The following is a 13,963-nucleotide window of genomic DNA, read 5'->3' as shown; positions in this document are numbered from 1 at the left end:
GGATTGCATTGCATCTATAAAAACCACTAGGAAATTAATAATACTGAGTCTTCCAAACCACAAATGGGGTATATCTTTCCATTTATTTTTATCTGCTTTGTTTTCTCACTGTTTTTCAGTTTTCAATATTGAGAACTTGAACATATTTTGTTATATCTATACCTAATCATTTGAGGTATTGTGTTGTTATAAGTAGTGCTGGTTGTTTGATTTCAATTTCCAATTGTTCAAATTAATACATAAAAACAATATTGATTTTTGTATATTTACCTTGTATCCCACAACCCTCAAAGTGTCTGTAACCTTCACGATAAAATAGCCTGTTCGTTTATCAGCAAAATGAATTTATTTGGGAATAGCAGATGAATAGCAATTTGAGAGATGCAAACTACAGTGAACCATAGGCAAGACTAGACAACAAAGAAGAGGGGCTTGCTTTAGAGAGGAAAGGGAATTGGGAGATACTTGCAAATGAAAGTCAATTGGAGGAGAGCAAGTGTTCAGGTTGTGGCAACTTCTCATGTCCTGAATTGTAGTGGTTCTCATTGTCTGAGTTGTTACTGGGTAAAAAACAAAACAAAACAAAAATTAAGCTTCTTCCCATTGGGAAATACAGGATATACTTCTTGCTATTGGGATCTGCAAATGACAGTAGGTGGAAGTATGTGAGACCTCCCTCTTCAGAGCTTCCAGACTCCATTTTAAATGAGGCTTCTTTTATTCACCTTCATATTTCCCCCTTTTGATCAAGGTCTTTACTCAAAAGTACCGCTGAGCTAAAGTCAAGTTTTCTGCATTTAGTGGTTTCATCTCTTGATGATAGGAAGGACTTTTCCTGGTTGTCATGTTCCAGGTCAGAGGAAAAATACACAAATTGGAAACCATGGAGGCCACATTCAGTTTTGGAAATGTAGGAGGGATAATTCTCAGGCATTTCTCACCTGAAGTCTGTATCTTATCAGAGTTGTAAGCATTGGAGATTTTGAAGCACTGAGCTAGCATCACCCTATTGGGCACATCACTTATGCAGAGATTTGGCAGGCAAGAGCTACAGTACTTTAAAATAATTATGCAAAGCAGAGTCAAAAGCAATATAAGAATTATAGCTTGTACAATAGTTCTAAACCAGAGCCCACACCTGAAGTAATGAAAGAACCATGGATTGTTAGTTGAAATTTGTTGTAGCCAGTGTGCTCATTCCCTAATCTTATGTAATTAGGTTTCTACTTCCCTAGAGGAATCATCCATGTGTAAGAGGTGGTATTGACTATTGCACAAATTCCTCCTTGCTCAACAAATAGGTAACCAAGGGCTAAGCAATTGTAAAAACTAATGTAGTCAATGAGTCAAGTGATTGTTGTTGGGTTGCAATGCCTTGTCTGTGGAATCAGCAAGCTTTCCTAATGTTGGAAGACGTTTCTAATCATACATATATTGGCACTCACAACAACCCAAGGGAGAAAGTCTCTCTCTATGGAGGCAAACCCAAAAGCATATACACCTCTAAAGTTCCTATTTGAGGTGGCCATGGAAGTTTAATAGTATGGATCGATGGGAAGCTTATAATTTGTTATGGATGTTAATAGGGACAGTAAATGTCCCAATAAACATTAACTTCCAATTCACCAAACATTTTAGTATTCATATACCCATGGGAAATACTTTGTACTGAAGACAAAATTAAACCAGATGGAGAGCAGAGGACTCCAGCTAAGTTGTGATTATTGATAGATCGATAAGCTGGAATTTCCCAAATGATCCTTTCAAGCGAGGAATCAGTCATTTTGTGAGAGACCATCTTATTCTAAAGAGACCTTGTCTAAAAGTCTTACAGAGAGGAGTTAACCCATTTGTATTTTCCTTGAGTGCAAAGAGATCAATCACACTTATAGAAGAATCATAAGGGAGTAAAAATTGTATGATTAGCAGAGTTGGAAATACTTAGCTGAGTTGGTATGGTTATGATTGGGGAAAGGTTAAAACAAGGTAGGAGGACATCTGGCCATAATATCCTAACACAGTAGGCAACATCCATAAACTTACAGGTGTAATCAACAGTGGCATTTGGGATTAAGAAGAATTGGTTACAAGTAGAACCAAGAGGTCTTCAACTTCAACACTGTGAACAGATCAGTTTCTGGTGACAGGCCCAGCAGTCAGAAAGGTTTCCTCTGTGTGCAATAAATTGCAAAATGTTGTTAAGAGCATTGTCTTTCCATGAAAAAGAGGGAGAAAATAAGTTAAGAAATAACAGCAAGAAAAAGGCATACTCTTCCAGCTCTTGTCTGCTTCAACTCCTGGAAATCTTTACTTTCAGGCCACAAGCTGGTATGCAGGTCCAGTCAGGGTTTGGTGCTTTCTTTAGATGAAATACATGAAATCCGAGTCTAGTCTGTAGATTTGGGCAGCACAAGCATTGGCTATCTGATAGGGGCCTTTTCAGTGAGGTTGAAGAAAATCCTTTTGGGAGATCTTTCCCAGTAGTTGGTATCTCTGGGTTGCAAGGAATGAGGCTTAAGGTCTTCATCTCTCAAGAGCAGACTGTGGAAAGATTACTCTACTAACGCATGGTGATTTTTAATATACATTATTAGACCTTTGTAATTTGAAGTTTATCTCCTTTTACCAGCTGTGAATCAAATGAAGCAGCGGCTAGATGCATCAGGCATCCAGTAATTCGTTCAAAGACTGAGACTTTATGCATCTTAAAAGGGGCAGTGGTTTGGGACAAAATATTTGAAGATATTGTACAAGAAATTCTACAAATTTTGACAATTGAATCTTTTTTTTTCTTTTTACTTTAAATTTATTTATCTAAATTCAAGTTAGTTGACACACAGTGTAGTATTGGTTTCAGACCTTAGTAATTCATCACTCACATATAACATCTGGTGCCCGTCCCAAGTGTCCTTCTTAGTGCTCATCACCCATTTAGCCCATCCCAGCAACCCTCAGTTTGCTCTGTCTTTAAGAGTCTCTTACGGTTTTTCTCACTCTGTTTTTATATTATTTTTCCTTCCTTTTTCCTATCTTCATCTGTTTTGTTTCTTATATTCCACATGACTGAAATCATGATAGTTGTCTTTCCCTGACTGAATTATTTCTCTTAGTATAATTCACTCTAGTTCCATCCACACTGTTGCAAATGGCAAGATTTCAGTCCTCTTATCTCTGAGTAATATTCCATTGTATGTATATACCACATCTTCCTTGTATATTCATCAGAAAATGGACATTTGGGCTTTTTTTCATATTTGGGCCATTGTTGACTGTACTGCTATAAACATTGAGGTGTGTGTGTCCCTTTGAATCAGCATCTTTGTATCCTTTGGATGAATATCTTGTAGTGCAATTGCTGGGTCATATGGTAGCTCTATTTTTAATTGAGGAAACTCCATGCTATTTTCCAGAGTGACTGCACCAGTTTGCATTCCCACCAATTGAATCTTAATGATATTGTTAATGAATTTGACCAGCCCTGAGAACTGACAGTGCTAAGCATAATGAAAGTGTTGTAGAATCAACAAACAACACATATATGTCAAAGCACATGACTAGTGAAATGAGTTTCCCAGTCACTATGAGGTTTAAAGGCATTTCCCCAGGTAGGGATAATTTTTTCTAATAGAGTTTTGGCCACAGAAGAAACAGCACCTAGCCTACAAGGGAAAGCTCCAGTCCAATGAAGAAACATGCAAACCATCACCAAAACATGTTTATATGTATGAGATGGGGATATCTGTATGGAATCCATTTCTCAAAACTCGAATGTTCCACTGGGCAGTTTAAAGTTATTTGGAAGAGCACCGACAAGTTTTACTGAATTTTATTTTAGGCAGATAGAGCAAAGTAGATACTTTTTGTGGTCCTATTGATATTTCCTCACCAGTAATGATTAATAAAGCTTATTTTATGAATAGGCCAGTGATTTGATGCATATACAGTGATCATTAATGGGAATTTCAAAATCTCTGGCAGTACAGGATTGTTATTTGGCCCAAACCAGAGTTCTCTCTTTTGATCATACTGACAATTATTAGATTTTTAATGTTTTTCATCTTCTGTGACCAATTGTTGGGCATCTCTAGTCAGTTTTTCTAGATTGTCATTTGGGGAAACATCCCTTTGGACCATGACAGAAATTTGGTCTTGGTTTCTTTCAAAGCATCATTCTTGGCAAAAATATCAGTAAGTTTTGCTATCTTCAATCTTTAGGGAGTCAAGCTAAATGGAATGCTGAGGAGCCTCAAAAATAGCCAAAATGGCTGGTAAGAGTATGACATCTAATAAATTTTGGACGTAAGAACCATTTTTAGTTTTTTTTCCCCTGACTGGAAGTAAAAAGCCTTGATATTTACATATCATTCTCAAGTCATGAGCTACTTCAAAGTCTTACTATCAGTATAAATGTGATTTTGTCCTTAGAGTATAAGCTGAGTAAGAGCACATAACAGCATGTTGGACTGAGGTAGCCAAAGGCAAAGGTGAAACTTCAAAAATGTCATAAGGAGTTACAATAGCATACCTGGCACAGTATTTACCACTTTCACCCCTTAAATAAGAACCATTAATAAGCCATGTGAAGTCAGTATTATCCAAGTGAGTTTCTTATAAGTCATCATGGGGAGTCAGTCAAAAGGTGAACTGTCAAAGTCAACAGGCAGGAGGTGTGTCATCCATAAAGGAAGGAAGAAGTGTGGCAGGGTTAAGATTATCACAGTGAGAAAGAGTTATACGAAGGACAGTTAGCAGAAGGATTTCATAGGAGGTTAGGTGACTATCTAAAAGAGGTTGAGTATGATAAGAATTCAGTAGGGCTTCAGTATGGGGAACAAAGGTTGTTAAGAGAGATTCCATGACTACTCATGGGACAAAAGGACAGTGGAAAGAATGGTTCTGAGGCAAGGGAGGTATCCTTGTAGCACAGGGTCTAGCTGTTGGCTAGAATGTGCTATGGAAGTGATGACAGTTCCCAAGTGTTTAGATGAGTACTCCAAGGACATTTCCTTTTTCATATAGAAAAAGGAAAATGGGAAGTTCATTATTGAGATTTCCAAGGGCAGAGAGATTTCTTTAGCTTTCTTTTAAGTCCTTAAAGGCTAAGTCATCCTGATCTTCCCAAATATAAAGTCAGTTTTTTAAGTAAACCATATAGGGATTAGGCCATAAGAGAAGTCTGGAATCTAATTTCAGCACTAGCTGCTGGTCTGAAAAAACTTTACAACTGACATTTAGTTTTGGGTTTGGGGAGGTTTAAGATGTCATTAAGCCTATCTGTGTCTAAACATAGCTCTAGAGACTTTTCAAGATTATCCCAATTGACAGCCTTCATTCAGTGCTGGACCTGATCTTCACTGAAATATATGAACTAGCTCTGATATGTCAGAGAAACCAGGTTAACTTTGAATGACTATATTAAATTCCTCAGCAAATCTGTATGGACTCTTTGATTATTTGGGAAAATATTTACTTATAGCTCCTGGTCCAGCTCTAGTCCAGGATATATAAGAAATTAGGGGCTTAACATTTGGATCCTCAAAGAGTCTGATTTTTAAAGAGGCAGACTTTAAGAGGCTCAGGGAGGAGAAAGTAGGGAGAAATTCAGAGAAAAGGGGGAATTTAATGAGGTTTAGAATCAGGATGCAGAGGTTATAGAGGAAGTGGGTCAGCACAAAAGGCAAAAGGGAAAATGGTGCTAGTGGTGAAGCCTTGGCACAAAATGGTTGCCACACACCTGGAGACAGTGGAGACAAAGCAGACAGAAAAGACAAGATGGCACCCGAGACAAAAAGGATAGAGGAGAGAAGTACAGAGACTTAGAAGCTTTCTTATTTTCTTTCAATTATTTAACTTAGAAATGGCATTTTGTAAAGATACACCTTTAGAATTAAACAAGTTTAGAGCTTCAGCTTTCTAATTTAGTTCTGAGAAAGACAAGTGAAGGTCAAAAGTTCCCCATAATGACAATTGGAGTTCTAAATTACTTTTTTGTTAGGATGGTCCATTTAGTTATAAAATTTCATGAGGAGGGAAATAGTTTTTAAAAAACAAAACTTGCCAGAATTCTGGAAGGAGGGTACTCCTGATAGAATTTAGAGGATTTGGAGCCTATAATCTTAGTTTATAGCTCAGGAAATCAAATGACTACTTGTCAAAAGGATGATGCCTTCATGAAAAATAAAAACATACCCCAAATAAAGAGTTCAACCAAAGGAAGTGAGGCTGAATCTGAGAGGAGACTTATGAAAGTGAAAGGAAAAAGACAATTCACAGAAGCAGAGACTACAATCAGGGCTCAAGTGGGTAACTCACATGATTCCAAAGGTGGCTAGGTTCTCAGGGATTTGATGCCCTTAGATCCCATTTCTGACACCATGTAATATCAAGCTTAAAAATAGCCAGTTAGCTCACCAACAAAATGATTTTATTTAGGAACAATAAAGAGATTGCAATTCAGGACATGCAAACAATAGTGAACCATAGTGTCCTTTAGAGTACAAAAGGGAGGAGGGGACTTGTTTCTGTAGAGGAAAGGAGGAAGTTGAAAGGGGCGTTTTGGAATGAAAGTCCATTGAAAGAGAGTGACAGTTATGGGTTGTAGCAACTTCTCATTGGGTGTGTTGTGACAGTTCTCATTGCTTCGGTTGTTGCTGGGCAAGGAGATAATCTTCCCTCTTGCTGCTGGGGTTTAAAAAAAAAGTTTCTTCCTGTTGGGAAATGCAAGGTAATCTTCTTGCTAAACTCTGTAAATGGAGGTGCATGGTATTGTATGAGAGCTCTTCCTTCAGGGCTTTCTGACTCCATTTTAAATGTAGTTTTCTTTATTCATTTTCAGATTTCTTATTAATTTGTACATATAATTTTATTACTTCCTTTGTAACATGTATGCCTTTGATATTGTTTTATTACATTGGCTAAGATTTCTAGTGCAATTCTCAATAGGAGTAGTGAGGGTAAAATGCCTTGTCCTTTATCCAGACTTAGTGGGAATATGTTCAGTCCTTCCTTGTCAAGTTTGAAATTAGCTGAATTTTTGATGGATGACCTCTATCCACTTCAGAATCTTTCAGTTTCTAGTATTCTGAGAGTTTTTCTGATGAATAGTTTTGAATTTTGTCCAAAGTTTTCTTCTGCATCTATTGAGATAATCGTGTAGTGTTGAGTTTATTGATATGATAAATTAATTTTTTTCTTAAATATTTTATTGTCAAGTTGATTTCCATATAACACCCAGTGCTCATTCCAACAAGTGTCTTCCTCCATGTCCATATGATGAATTAATTTTTAAATGTCAATTCAACCTTACTTTCTCAGGTAAATTCCCACTGAGTTATGTATTTTTACTTTTAAGTATTGAATAATTTATAAAATATCTTATTATCAAGTTGAAGATCTTGGTGTCTGTGATCTCAAAGAATATTTGTGGAAGAGTTTTTGTAGAATTAGTATTGTTTCATCTTTAAATATCTAGTTGAATTTACCAGTAAAGTCATCTGAAACCTTGAGTGTTCAATTCTTCTCCTCCTCCACTTGCTCCTCCTCCACCTCTTTTATTCCTCCTTCTCCTCTTCTTCTCTCCCTCTTTCTAAATTGAATAGCTGACATACAATGTTACCTTAGTTCAAGTGATTCAAGAAGTTTATACGTTATACTATGCTCACCACGAGTGTAGCTACCATCTGTCACCATATGTTGCTATTATGATACTATTCACTATATTTCCTATGCTGTGCCCTGTATCCCCATGACTTATGCATTCCATAACTGGAATCCAGTATCTCTCACTCACCTGAACGCATTCCTCCCATGTCCTCACCCCCACCCCTCTGACAGCCACCAGTGTATTCTCTGTATTTGTGGTTCTCATCCTGCAATTTTTAAAAATATTTTTAGATCCCACGTAAGTGAAATCATATGGTATTTGTGTTTCTCTGATTTATTTCACATAGCATAATATTCTCTAGGTCCATCCATGTTGTTATTAAGTGGCAAGATCTCATTCTTATTATGGCTGAGTAATATTCTATTGCATATATATATCTATCAGTGGACATTTGGGTTTCTTCCATATCTTGGCTATTATAAATAATGCTGCAATAAACATATGGGAGCATTTATCCTCTCAGATTAGTGTTTTCATTTTCCTTGGGTAAATACCCAATATTGGAGTTACTGAATAATATGCTATTTTAATTTTTAATTTTTTAAATGTTTGTTTTTGAGAGAGAGAGAGAATGAGAGAGAGAGAGAGAGAGAGAATGAGAGGGAGGAAGAGGGGGAAGAGAGAGAGAGAGAAAAAGAGAAAGAGAGAAAGACAGAGGCAGAGCATGAGCAGAGGAAGGGGCAGAGAGAGAGAGAAGGAGACACAGAATCCAAAGTAGGCTTCTGGCTCTGAGCTTCAGCACAGAGCCTGATGCAGGGCTCAGGATCACAAACTGTGAGATCATGATCTGAGCCAAAGTTGGATAGTTAACCAACAGCCACCCAGGTGCCCAATTTTTAACTTTTAAAAGTTTTTGTTTGGGGCACCTGGGTGGCTCAGCTAGTTAAGCGTCTGACTTCAGCTCAGGTCATGATCTCACAGTCTGTGGCTTCAAGCCCCATCAGGCTCTGTGCTGACAGCTCAGAGCCTGGAGCCTGTTTCAGATTCTGGGTCTCCTTCCCCCTCTCACACTCTGTCTCTCTCCATCTCTCAAAAATAAATAAATGTTAAAAAAAATATAATAAATAAAAGTTTTTATTTATATTACAGTTAGCTAACATACAGTTTATTCTAGTTTCAGGTATACCCCTCATACTAATTTCCACACTGGCTGCACCAATTTATGTTTCCACCTACAGTGCATGAGTGTTCCTTTTTCTCCACATCCATGCCAACGTTTGTTACTCCTTGTCTTAATTCTAGCTATTTAACTGGTGTCAAGTGAAATCTTACTGTGATTTTGACTTGCATTCCCCTAAGGATTGGTGATTTTGAATATCTTTTCATGTGTGCACTGGTCATCTGTATGTCGTCTTCAGAAAAAATGCCTATACAAGTCCTCTTCCCTTGGTTTTTCTTTAAATTATTTATGTTTTTGGTGTTGAGATGTATAAATTCTTTATATATTTTGTGTATTAACCTCTTATTGGATATATCATTTGCAAATATCTTCTCCCATTCAGTAAGTTGCCTTTTCATTTTATTGTTGGTTTCCTTTACTTTGCAAAAGCGTTTTTGTTTTGCTGTAGTCCCAATAATTACTTTTTGCTTTTGTTTTCGTTGCCTGAGGAGATATATCTTTAAAAATGTTGCTAAGACTGAAGTAAAACAAAAAAATACTGTCTATGTTTTCTTTTATGAGTTTATGATTTTAGGTCTCAATTTTAGGTCTTCAATCCATTTTGAGTTTATTTTGTGTACAATGTAAGAAAGTGGTCCAATTTCATTCTTTTGCATAAAGCTGTTTTCTTATCCCATTTCTTGAAAATATGGTCTTTTCCCCATTGTATATTCTTGCCTCCTTTGTCATAGATTAATTGACCACATACGCATGAGTTTATTTCTGGGCCCTCCTGTTCTACTGATCTTATGTGTCTATTTTTGTCTCAGTAGTATAGCTTGAAGTCTGGATTTGTGATACCTCTAGTTTTGTTCTTTCTAAAGATTGCCTTGGCTATTTTGATTACATACAAATTTTAAGATTTCTTCCAGTTCTGTGAAAAATGATATTGCATTTTGATAGGAATTGCATTGACTATATAGACTGCTTTGAGTAGTACTGGAGATTTAAAACATATATATTAATTTATCTAATCCATGAACGTATAATATCTTTCCATTTGCATTGTCTTCACTTTCTTTTCATCAATATTTCATAGTTTTCAGCATGTAGGTCTTCAATCTCCTTAAGTTCATTCCTAGGTATTTTATTCTTTTTGGTGCAATTGTAAGTGGGATTGTTTTTCATTTTTCAAATTTTTAAAGTTTTTTCTGAGAGAGAGAGAGAGAGAGAGAGAGAGAGAGAGAGAATCTCAAGTAGGGTTCCTGCTGTCAGCACAGAGCCCAATATGGGGCTCAAACTCTCAAACCATGAGATCATGACCTGAGCCAAAACCCAGAGCTATATGCTTAACCAACTGAGCCACCTAGACACTCCATAATTGGTATTGTTTTTCTTAATTTCTCTTTCTGCTACTTTATTGTTAATGTATGGTACACAGTCAACTTCTATGTGTACTGATTTTGTAAACTCCAACTTTACTGAATTCTAACATTTTTTGTGAAGTTTGGGGGGTTTTATATGTAGAGTATATTATCTAGAAATAGTGACAGTTTTGTTTTTCCTTACTAACATGGATGAACTTTATTTCTTTTTCATGTCTAATTTCTGTGGCTAGATAGTGGAAGTTCTAGATGAATGCAAGTGTTGAGATTTGACATCCTTATCTTGTTCCTGATTTTAGACAAAAAGCTTTCAGTTTTTCACCATTGAGTATGATGTTAGCTGTGAGTTTTTCACATACGGCTTTTACTATGTTGAAGTATATTCTTTCTAAACCCACTCTGTTGAAAGTGTTTATCATGAACAAAGTTTGAATTTTGTAAGATGTTTTTTTCTGCATCTATAGAGGTGACCATATAATTTTTATCCTTCCATCTGTTAATATGATGTATCACATTGATTGATTTTTCAAATATTAAACTATCCTTACATCCCCAGAACAAATACCACTTGCTCACGGTGAATGATCCTTTTAACATATTATTGGATTCATTTATTAATATATTATTGAGGATTTTTATGTATATGTTCATCAGAGATCAGATTGTTGAGGTTATATATTTCATCTTCAGTGAGCATTGCTTATTTATACGAATATTTTTATAGTTGAGCAGTTTGTAATAGTCCAAAACTAAAGATAACTCAAATATCAATCACTACTAGAATGGATATATAAATTGTGGAATAATCATATGAAGGGATACTATTTAATAGAATATACCATTGTCATAGAAGATACATGCCTGAATATCCCAAACATAGCAATGAACAAAAGGCAAACAAAATAGTATATCTGTACTCTTCTATTTATATTAAGTTTAAAACTGTCAACACTAATTTATACTGTTAACTCTCAGGATATTATTTTTCTGGGGAAAGGAAGTGACTGTGAAAGGACATGAAGAATGCTTCTGGTGTCTGGTAATATATTTCTTGATTGTTTTTCTGGTTTTATAAATGTGCATAATTTTTGAAAATCATTGAATTGTACACTTACACTTTGAAAAATTACTCTATATACTTTAGTTTTTAATAATTACAAAGTAAATAATATAATTAGTATATTACTAAATATACTAAGTAAATAATTTTAAAGTAATCTTTAAAAAGTCTGTTTCCATGTGAATATAAGATAACCTTCAGACATCCCAAAAAGTTGCTGAATAAAAGTTGAGAGTACGATAAGGAAGAACTCCAAAAGCTGAGAATATGATTAAGGAAAAATGAACTCATTGTACACACATTAAATGGGATGGTCTAGGAGAATCGTTTATATAGATGCTTAAAGAAATTAATTTTTTATCATTTGATCAATTTATAATTTATCATCCCTCTCTCTCTCTCCATCTGTGTGTATGGGATTTTTTCCCACCCCTATCAAATGTCCAGAAATTTGGAGTCATACCATTATAGTCTTTCCTGATCTACCAATCAAAATTTCTATCCAACTATTTTTTATGTCTAATCATTTATTTTGGGAGAAAGTGAGAGCATACATGTGTAAATGAGGAATGGGAAGAAAGAGAGAGGGAGAGTTAGAATCCCAAGAAAGCTCCACACTGTTAGTGCAGACCCCAATGCAGGACTCCATCTTAGGAGCCATGAGATTGTGACCTGAGCTGAAATCAAGAGTCAGACATTTAACTGATTGAGCCACCCAGGTATCCTATCCAACTATTTTAGCCAGTAATGAAACAAGTTGGGAATAATCATGTTTTTCCAGAACCTAGGAAACTAATACTAATCACCCCCTCTTTCCTATCTAGCTATATGAATCTGTTCAGCAATTCAACCCAAGGTTATGCCAGGAGTTTTACTTATTGTGCTTCCTTCTTGTCCTAACAGTTTGTACTTTACAAAATCCAGTAACTTGTTCTGCCCACATTTTTTGGTATATGGGTATTTTGGCCCCTATATCAGTTTCCTGATACCAATTTTAATTTCTATAATTAATGAGGGATCTTTGGTCATATTTTTATAATTGCAGTTGCAAAATTTTTTGTCTAACATTTAACTAATTTGTTCTGGAAACCAAACTTACTTGAAGTTACTAAATAACCACTTACTCTCTGTTTGATTCTTAAGTCAGTAGTTATCATATTTATTTTATCTTATCTAATTAAAGGAGCCTCTTCCATGAGTGAGAGTACAGAAGATAAACTTGAAAGATGATTCTTATTCTGGTATTTATTAACATGGTACCATCTATTGCTAAATAGTAGACTTTATCTTTTATGTGTCCTTTCATTTATTCTACTTAGAAATTTGAGTGGGTTTCAGGAGCAGCCAATCAAAATGCCTTTCAGGAGGTGATAGATAAATAAATCCCAACAATAGAATATTGATCGGAGCTAAAAAGATATGAGGCACCAAGACTTAAAAAAACATGGAGGACATTTTGTTGCATGTTGCTAAATGAAAGAAGCCAACCTGTAATGGCTGCACACTGTGTGACTCCAAGGATGTAACATTCTCCAAAAAAAGGCAAATCTACTTAGACAATAAAAGAATCAGTGGTTGCAAGGGGCCAAGCATATGGAGGGATGGTCAGCTGGAGCACAGAGGTTTTATATGGCAGTGGAAGTGTTCTGTCTGATTCTAAAATGAACACATATCATTGTGTATTTCTTAAACCTGTTGAATGATCAATGTCAAGCGTGAGTCTTGCTGTTGTCCATACTTTAGTATGGACTTTGGGTGACAATGACTTGTCAGTGTTGGTTCATGGTTTATAACAAGTGACCACACTCATACTAGAGTTGAATGATGGGAAAAACAAGGTGGCAAAGAGGGTTGGTGTATTTGGGAACTCTGGAATTTCCACTAAATTATTCTGTGACAATAAAACTCCTCTAAATCAAAAAAATAAAATAAAATGCACATAATACATTAGCACTGTGGTAAACACATATAACTTATAAATAAATAAACATAATGGGGAAAAAGAAATTTGAGTGGTTTTTAAAAAATTACACTTATTATTTTCAGAAGCCCAAATTCATTTCTTTTTTTTTTTGTCTTCATGACAATTTACTACCATTTTATGTCATTCTTTTTTTGTGTCTTACATATATGTTGCTTTTCTTTCTAAGATATCTCTAGGTGATCATAAAATTGTATGTGAGAGGCAATAGTGTTTATAAAAAGAAAATAACTTTTTCAAGAGCAAGAGGTATAGTTATGAGACTTGGCTTTGTTACCCAATGACCTTGATTTGGTCCTTAATTTCTTTTAGAATCAATTACTCAATTACTTCATCATATACATATATATGTATATATGTATCTCAATCTACATATAAAGCATTGTATACTCTACTAATACAACATGTAGTGTGCATAATATATAATGTATACATACTTTATAAGAATAGTTTATGTAGTTTAAAAAATTTTTTAATGTCTATTTTTGAGAGAGAGACAGAGCATGAGTGGGGGGTGTAGCAGAGAAAGAGCCAGACACAGAATCTGAAGCAAGCAAGCTCTAGGCTCTGAGCTGTTAGCAAAGAGCCCAATGCAGTGCTCAAACCCATGAACCATGAGATCATGATTTGAGCCAAAGTCAGATGCTTAACATATTGAGCCACCAGGGCACTCCTTATGTATTTAACAATACACTAATTATTAAATTAAAATTTCCCCTTTCATGCCCTTATATTGGTAGCTATTTGCTTTCTCTTTCAGAGACCATGATCTATG

At 35.5% G+C, this 13,963-nt stretch overlaps 1 long non-coding RNA gene across 1 annotated transcript in view; it reads right to left on the bottom strand.

Annotated features, from left to right (window-relative positions):
- Window positions 1-492: 492 nt before the first annotated feature.
- LOC120226558 overlaps window positions 493-13,963 on the bottom strand; it is a 29,374-nt gene continuing 15,903 nt past the window's right edge. The window contains exon 3 of the long non-coding RNA XR_005527051.1: window positions 493-560. This is a non-coding gene — a long non-coding RNA (uncharacterized LOC120226558). The remainder of the gene's footprint in view (window positions 561-13,963) is intronic.

Source organism: Hyaena hyaena, unplaced genomic scaffold (assembly GCF_003009895.1).
Source record: "Hyaena hyaena isolate Hyena2069 unplaced genomic scaffold, ASM300989v1 scaffold_1755, whole genome shotgun sequence".
Classification (NCBI taxonomy): Eukaryota; Metazoa; Chordata; class Mammalia; order Carnivora; family Hyaenidae; genus Hyaena; species Hyaena hyaena.
The sequence above is the reverse complement of the archived record's forward strand: the minus strand, read 5'-3'. Positions and strand labels throughout refer to the sequence as shown.